Below are 6331 nucleotides of genomic sequence, written 5' to 3'. Positions count from 1 at the left end.
ATTATATCCATATAGTCATGTCATATCCATTCTTTTGCGTTTTGCTTTTCATTTCACATTATAGTTCTGAGATATGTCAGTGTTATTGGCATGTAACAATACTTCGTGTTTTGTTGTTCCTGCTGTTGTGTAGTTCCCATTTTATACCATGATCAATCTGCTCTTCTCTTGATTGATATATGAATTGTTTACAGCAGGAGGATAGTCTAAATCATGTTGCTAGAAACATTTTTGTACATGGTTTCTGGTACTCATAAGTACTTATTTTTATCAGGTCCATAACCTGGAGTTTTAATAGCTGAGTCACAGAGTGTGTATATGTTTAACTTTAGTTGGTCCTGCCAATTCCTTTTCAAGGTGGTTGTACCAAATTTGTCTTCACACCAGCTATTTATGGAAACTCCAGTTACCCATATCTTGGATAGCACTTGGTATCTCATTGTGATTTTAATTTGCCTGTCTCTAATCACTAAAGAAATTAAGCTCTTTTTAATTCCAACGCTGGTTTGTCAGAATTGACCACCTTCTTCTTCTTCTTCTTTTTTTTTTTTAATATTTGTTTATTTATTTGGCTGTGCCAGGTCTTCGTTGCAGCATGTGGGATCTTTAGTTGTGGCATGCAGAATCTTTAGTTGTGGTGTGTGAGTCTTCATTGTGGCATGCAGTATCTTTAGTTGTGGCATGAGAGGTCTTTAGTTGTGGCATGCGAACTCTTAGTTGTAGCATATGGGATCTAGTTCCCTGACCAGGGATGGAACCCAGGACCCCTGCATTGGGAGTGTGGAGTCTTAGCCACTGGACCATCAGGGAAGTCCCAGAATTGACCTTCTGATGTGTTAGATTTATCTTGGCCTGGAGCTACTCTTCAGGTGAACAACTGACTAGTTGATGTTTCTTAGAGAGTACAGATTCCTATTCTAAAAATTAGGCAGTATGTTATGTGGACATTTTCCTCATATAATAGCACAGTTAAAAATCAACACCTTTTCTAAATATAGTGTTTAAAATATTTCCTTCATCTCTATACCCTGATGAGTACTTGGCAAAGGGGTAGAATAATTTTATTGGTATACATGGATATCTCATGATTATCAACAAATAAAATGGATTCCAACTGTGATATTCAGCTACCTTTTGAATCAAAAGCTACCTAGGATGGTATGTGCAATGATAATATCTCCTTATTTTTTAGGCATTAAAAACCATCTCTACTGTCACTCACCCTCATCACAGAGAAGGGCAGAAACAAATTCAACTGCATGAAGGTGACAAATATGTACAAAGGGGAGTCTGTGAGAAGAGGTGGACTTAGTTTTTTTTGGTTCGTGTTCAGGCTTGATGTCTTCTAATCTCGTACTGATTTTTTATCTCCTTTCTATATTCTGATTAGATAGATCAAACACATGTCTGCAAAGAAGTTTTGAGTTATATGATGTTACTTCAGATTATAACATTATTTGAAGACCCAGGTAACATGTTTGATTTTTTAAGTCTCTGTGTGCTCTGAGAAAATCTCTAGTTTCATCATTTCACTAGCATGCCAAGAAGGCCCCCATGAACAAACTGGAAATTGAGAACCGAAAAAATGCCAAGAGCATTAGTATATCAGGGACATTGGATTTTGTCTGTTTACTGCTTTTTACAGTAGAGAAAGCTCAGTATCTATTCTTGCCAGTGTTGTTTAGCAGGATTTGTGATGGTTTAGAATAATGTTCAGCAAATATTAATTCCCCTGTCACTTCTGCTACGGGAAGAGTCAGCTTCCTTGCTTTGTTGGTATTGGGCTTGGAAAGTTAGTAGATATGACACAAGCAGAGTCCTTAATTCTGCTTGTGTGGTTTGGACTGGCTTTTGGACTCCTGGCATTCGTCTGGAGAAGAAAATGGCCAGGAAGCCACTAGTCCAAAAAGTGTGAAAATTATGTGTAGCACATCAGAACCCAACCTGGATCCCAGAGGCCAACCTAGCCAAGCTGAGCTGAAGCTGAGTGGCAAACTCATGAAGGAGAAATAAGGTCTTGATATTTTAAGTCACTAGTTTTGGCATGGTTTGTTATGCAGCATTATCATGGAAAAAGCTGACTTTATTGTTTAAGAATATTGACATTAAAGTCCTCAAATAGAAGACTTCACTTAGTAAAATAGTGAAAAATGTGTGTGTATATATATATATTTGAATATTTAGAATGTGCCAGTCACTGGGTTACATCCTAGGAAAAGATGATGAAGGAAAGTGACCTGGGGAAACTTGACAAGGTAATTATGGTACAGTGTGATCTGCTTCTGATAGGGATAGTATGCAGGCCTATCACAAAGTGATTTAGAGGGGAGACTGGAACTGGTCGTGACAACTCAAGGAGGTTTTGTCAGAGATGAAGTATGAATAGGAATTATTCACGTTATTGTAGGTAGAGGCAATAACATGCTCAGAATCTTAGAAACAAGAAGATGTGGTCATTCGGTGAACTACAAGGAATGTTGTATGACAGGGACCGGATGGAGTACAAGGAAAAATGCAAGTCTTGGGGGGATAAATCGTTTGAGGGGGCTAAGCAGGTAGAAAGTGTCTCTGGAACTTCTGGCAGCTATCCTGCACACTAAAGGTAAAGAGTGATAAAGCTCAGATGATGTCATTGGCTTTTAAGATTCAGTTGTGCATGAAACCAAGGCTAGGTCTCTGGGTAATGCCTACATGTATGAGACAGAAAAAAGCAACATGTTCATTGCTTTAACAGCTAGTTTCTGAGTACTGTGAATATGGTGGCAAATGAAAATAATGTAGTCACTCCCCTCCAAGAGGTTACTATTGGTTAGAAGTACAGAGATAGTAAGAGGTGATTCTAATACACAGTGTTAAGTGTTACAGAATAGAAATATATGGCACAGAGTGGGGAGAGGACCAGAAAGATTTCAGAGAAAGCAACATCTAAGCTGAGTACCTACAGGAGGAATAAGAATGACTCAAGTCAAGAGTAAGAAAAATATTCCAGGTAGAGCGGATGAAATGTTTAAGATTCTCTAGGACAAGAGAAAAGATGATGAGGCTGTGTAGAGGGATGATTTCTTTTAAAAGACAAACTGAGAAAGGTAGATGAGGCTACATCATAAGTCATGTTATGGAATTTGGATTTTAATTAAGAACAAGGGGAAACCACTGAGGGATTTTAAGGAGGATTGAGAAACATCCATGGGGTAGAATGGGGAGAACTTCGTGACTGACTTTGTGGCTGGGTGAAAGAAGAGAGAGACAGCCAACTGACTTGGGAATATCACTGAAGGGTGATGCCATTGGGAGCAAAGGCATGGTGCAAGGTTGGTGATGAGAATTTAAAGGTAATGTTAAAAAAAAATTGAAGTGGACAAATAGCTGTCAGGGGCAAAGAGAATCAGTGTAGTGCATATTCACCAACTGAGGGGGAAGACCTAGTTTTAAAAAAGAGGAGATGTTCATCGGTGCCAGTGTGGCAAAGAATATGAAAATACTGAGGAGGAAACCACATTCAGATTGGGATATTAGGGGGCTGTGAGTGAGTTTTGTGGAAGTAGTTTTAGTAAATTGATGTGTGCAGAGCCCAGATTCTAAGAAGCTCAGGAGCAAGTGAGTGAAGAAGTGAAGAGACAGTGGAAGACATCACAGAATGGCAGCTTAAAGAAGCAGCTGTGTTGAGAGACAGGTGTATTATCAAGCCAATTTGTGTGCTGAGCAGAAAGACCCAGGGAAAGGAAGAGATTTAAGATATAAGTGGTGTGTGTGTGTGTGCGCGCGTGCACACGCTTGTGTGTGTGTTGGGGAGCACTTATAGATCATGTTCTGAGGGAAACAGAAAGCTTGAGTTCAACCTCATGGCTGAAGAACTTATCCCTGATAAGGAACACAGACACTTCATCCTCAAGACAGAAGAACAGGGAAGAAAGGGCAGGCTGATGAAAATAAGAAATTTTAAGGTATGGAAAGCAAGACCTCAGAAGATGTTATTTATCAACTGCTACTCCAAAAGCTAGAAGAGGAGGTCATTGGCTAGCTGCATTGGAGAAGAGTGGAGAAGATTGTAACTATCTTTCTGAGGAAATTGCTAAAGAGATGGTTCTTAGCTGAAAACCGTAGACTTCACTCTAGTTAGTTTTGGTAGAAGTGGAATTTATTAAGGGGTGTTAGCTAGTTTAGAGCATTATCAGAAGGTCCAGTGAGCCACAGCCAGGGAAATGCTCAGTGCATGGTGATCACTAGTAAAAAGCTTGCCTACATCTCATTCATCAAATGCCATGCTTGTACCTGTCAAGCTCAAGATGGGACATTAGATGTCTCTGAGGAGCCAAATTCTTGGAACCACTGGGAACCACCAGGTACCAAAAGATGGATTCAATGAGCATCTATGTCCTCATATTGCCCCCTTCTGTAGGAGAGACTGCTGTTTGTACCCCAAAATATATTCTGTTCTTCCATTGTAACAGAACATTTAGTTAGTCACATAGCCAGCTGCTCAGAGTAAAAACTATATTTCTCAGTCTCTTTTGTAGCTGAATGTGGCCCTGTGACTAAGTTTTGGCTAATGAGAGTTGGTTAGAAGTACTGTATAGCAGCTTCTGACAGAAAAGATGAGTGACTCCCTGGGGTTGGTTAAGTCATCAGCTGGAAGAAGCCTGTGTCCTATGGGCTCCTTAGAGTAGAGCCATCATTCCAGTCCAGGATGGTAGATTTTTCATTCTTCTGTAAGAGAAAAGTAATCTTCTATCTCGTTTTCCAAATTAAAAAGAAAATTTTCGTATGTCTGATGTGTAGCCCAGATCCCTTTCTTGGATCCCAGGATCCAAGGAGGATGAAAGAAAGAGTTCAGGTCCTCCCTTCGGTGGCCAGGACTCATAGTGAAAGGAATGTCCTTCAAAATAGGGAGGCGTTCAAAAGATGTTAGACAACTACTAATAAAACAGATGTTTATAACAGGAGTAAGCAAGGGAGGAGAAAAAGGAAGGAAAAAATAGTAACGAATGGTAGAGGGGCCCCAAAGAGCATGCATTCACCAAGATCTGATCTCATGGCTTTAAAAAAGAAAAACAACAAAATTTTGACACCTGGAGTGGGAAACAGAAACTAGTCTTAGCCTAGTGAAAGTGTTGCGGAATTTCCAGACGGTAGAATTCAATTTGATATAGAAGCAAACAGAGATCGAAGAGAGTGAGGGACAGAAAGGCTTTCCCTCCCACGTACTGTACTTCACCCCAGGGCCTGGTCAGAGGATGGGTGTAGGCAGTAGCATTGAGGGTTGAGTGCTGGTAGAAACAGGCAGAGATTTGGAGTCAGATGTGGATGAGACCCTAACTCAGCCTCACAGGCTTACTGTAGAAACTTAGGCAAGTTACTTGCCTCTTCAAGTTCATTTCCTCATCAGTAAAATGGAAAGAATGACAGTACCAGCCAACTAGTACCACAGATTGAGTGTGCTCAGCGCCTAGCACCGTGCCTGGCACCTTGTAAGCCCTCAAAGTCAAGGTGAACAAAGTCAAGGTAAAGCTGGTAAGTAAGCTGCACTTACTCTTTTTTTTTTTAATTATTTTTTTGGGGGTACACCAGGTTCAATCAACTGTTTTTATACACATATCCCCGTATTCCCTCCCTTCCTTGACTCCCCCACCTCGAGTCCCCCCCCTCCCCGCCCCAGTCCTCTAAGGCATCTTCCATCCTCGAGTTGGACTCCCTTTGTTATACAACAACTTCCCACTGACTATTTTACAGTTGGTAGTATATATATGTCTGTGCTACTCTCTTGCTTCGTCTCAGTTTCCGCTTCACCCCCCGCCCCCTCCCATACCTCGAGTTCTCCAGTCCATTCTCTGTATCTGCATCCTTGCTCTTGTCACTGAGTTCATCAGTACCATTTTTAGATTCCGTATATGAGTTAGCATACAATGTTTGTCCTTCTCTTTCTGACTTACTTCACTCTGTATGACAGATTGTAGTTCTATCCACCTCATTACATATAGCTCCATCTCATCCCTTTTTATAGCTGAGTAATATTCCATTGTATATATATGCCACATCTTCTTTATCCATTCATTTGTTGATGGGCATTTAGGTTGCTTCCACGTCCTGGCTATTGTAAATAGTGCTGCAATAAACATTATGGTACAAGTTTCTTTTGGGATAATGGTTTTCTTTGGGTATATGCCCAGGAGTGGGATTACTGGATCATACCAAAAAAGCAAATAACCCAATCCACAAATGGGCAGAAGACCTAAATAGACATTTCTCCAAAGAAGACATACAGATGGCCAACACACACATGAAAAGATGCTCAACATCACTCATCATCAGAGAAATGCAAGTCAAAGCCACA

The sequence above is a fragment of the Hippopotamus amphibius genome, chromosome 8 (assembly GCF_030028045.1).
Source record: "Hippopotamus amphibius kiboko isolate mHipAmp2 chromosome 8, mHipAmp2.hap2, whole genome shotgun sequence".
NCBI lineage: Eukaryota > Metazoa > Chordata > Mammalia > Artiodactyla > Hippopotamidae > Hippopotamus > Hippopotamus amphibius.
Note: the sequence above shows the minus strand (reverse complement) of the source record.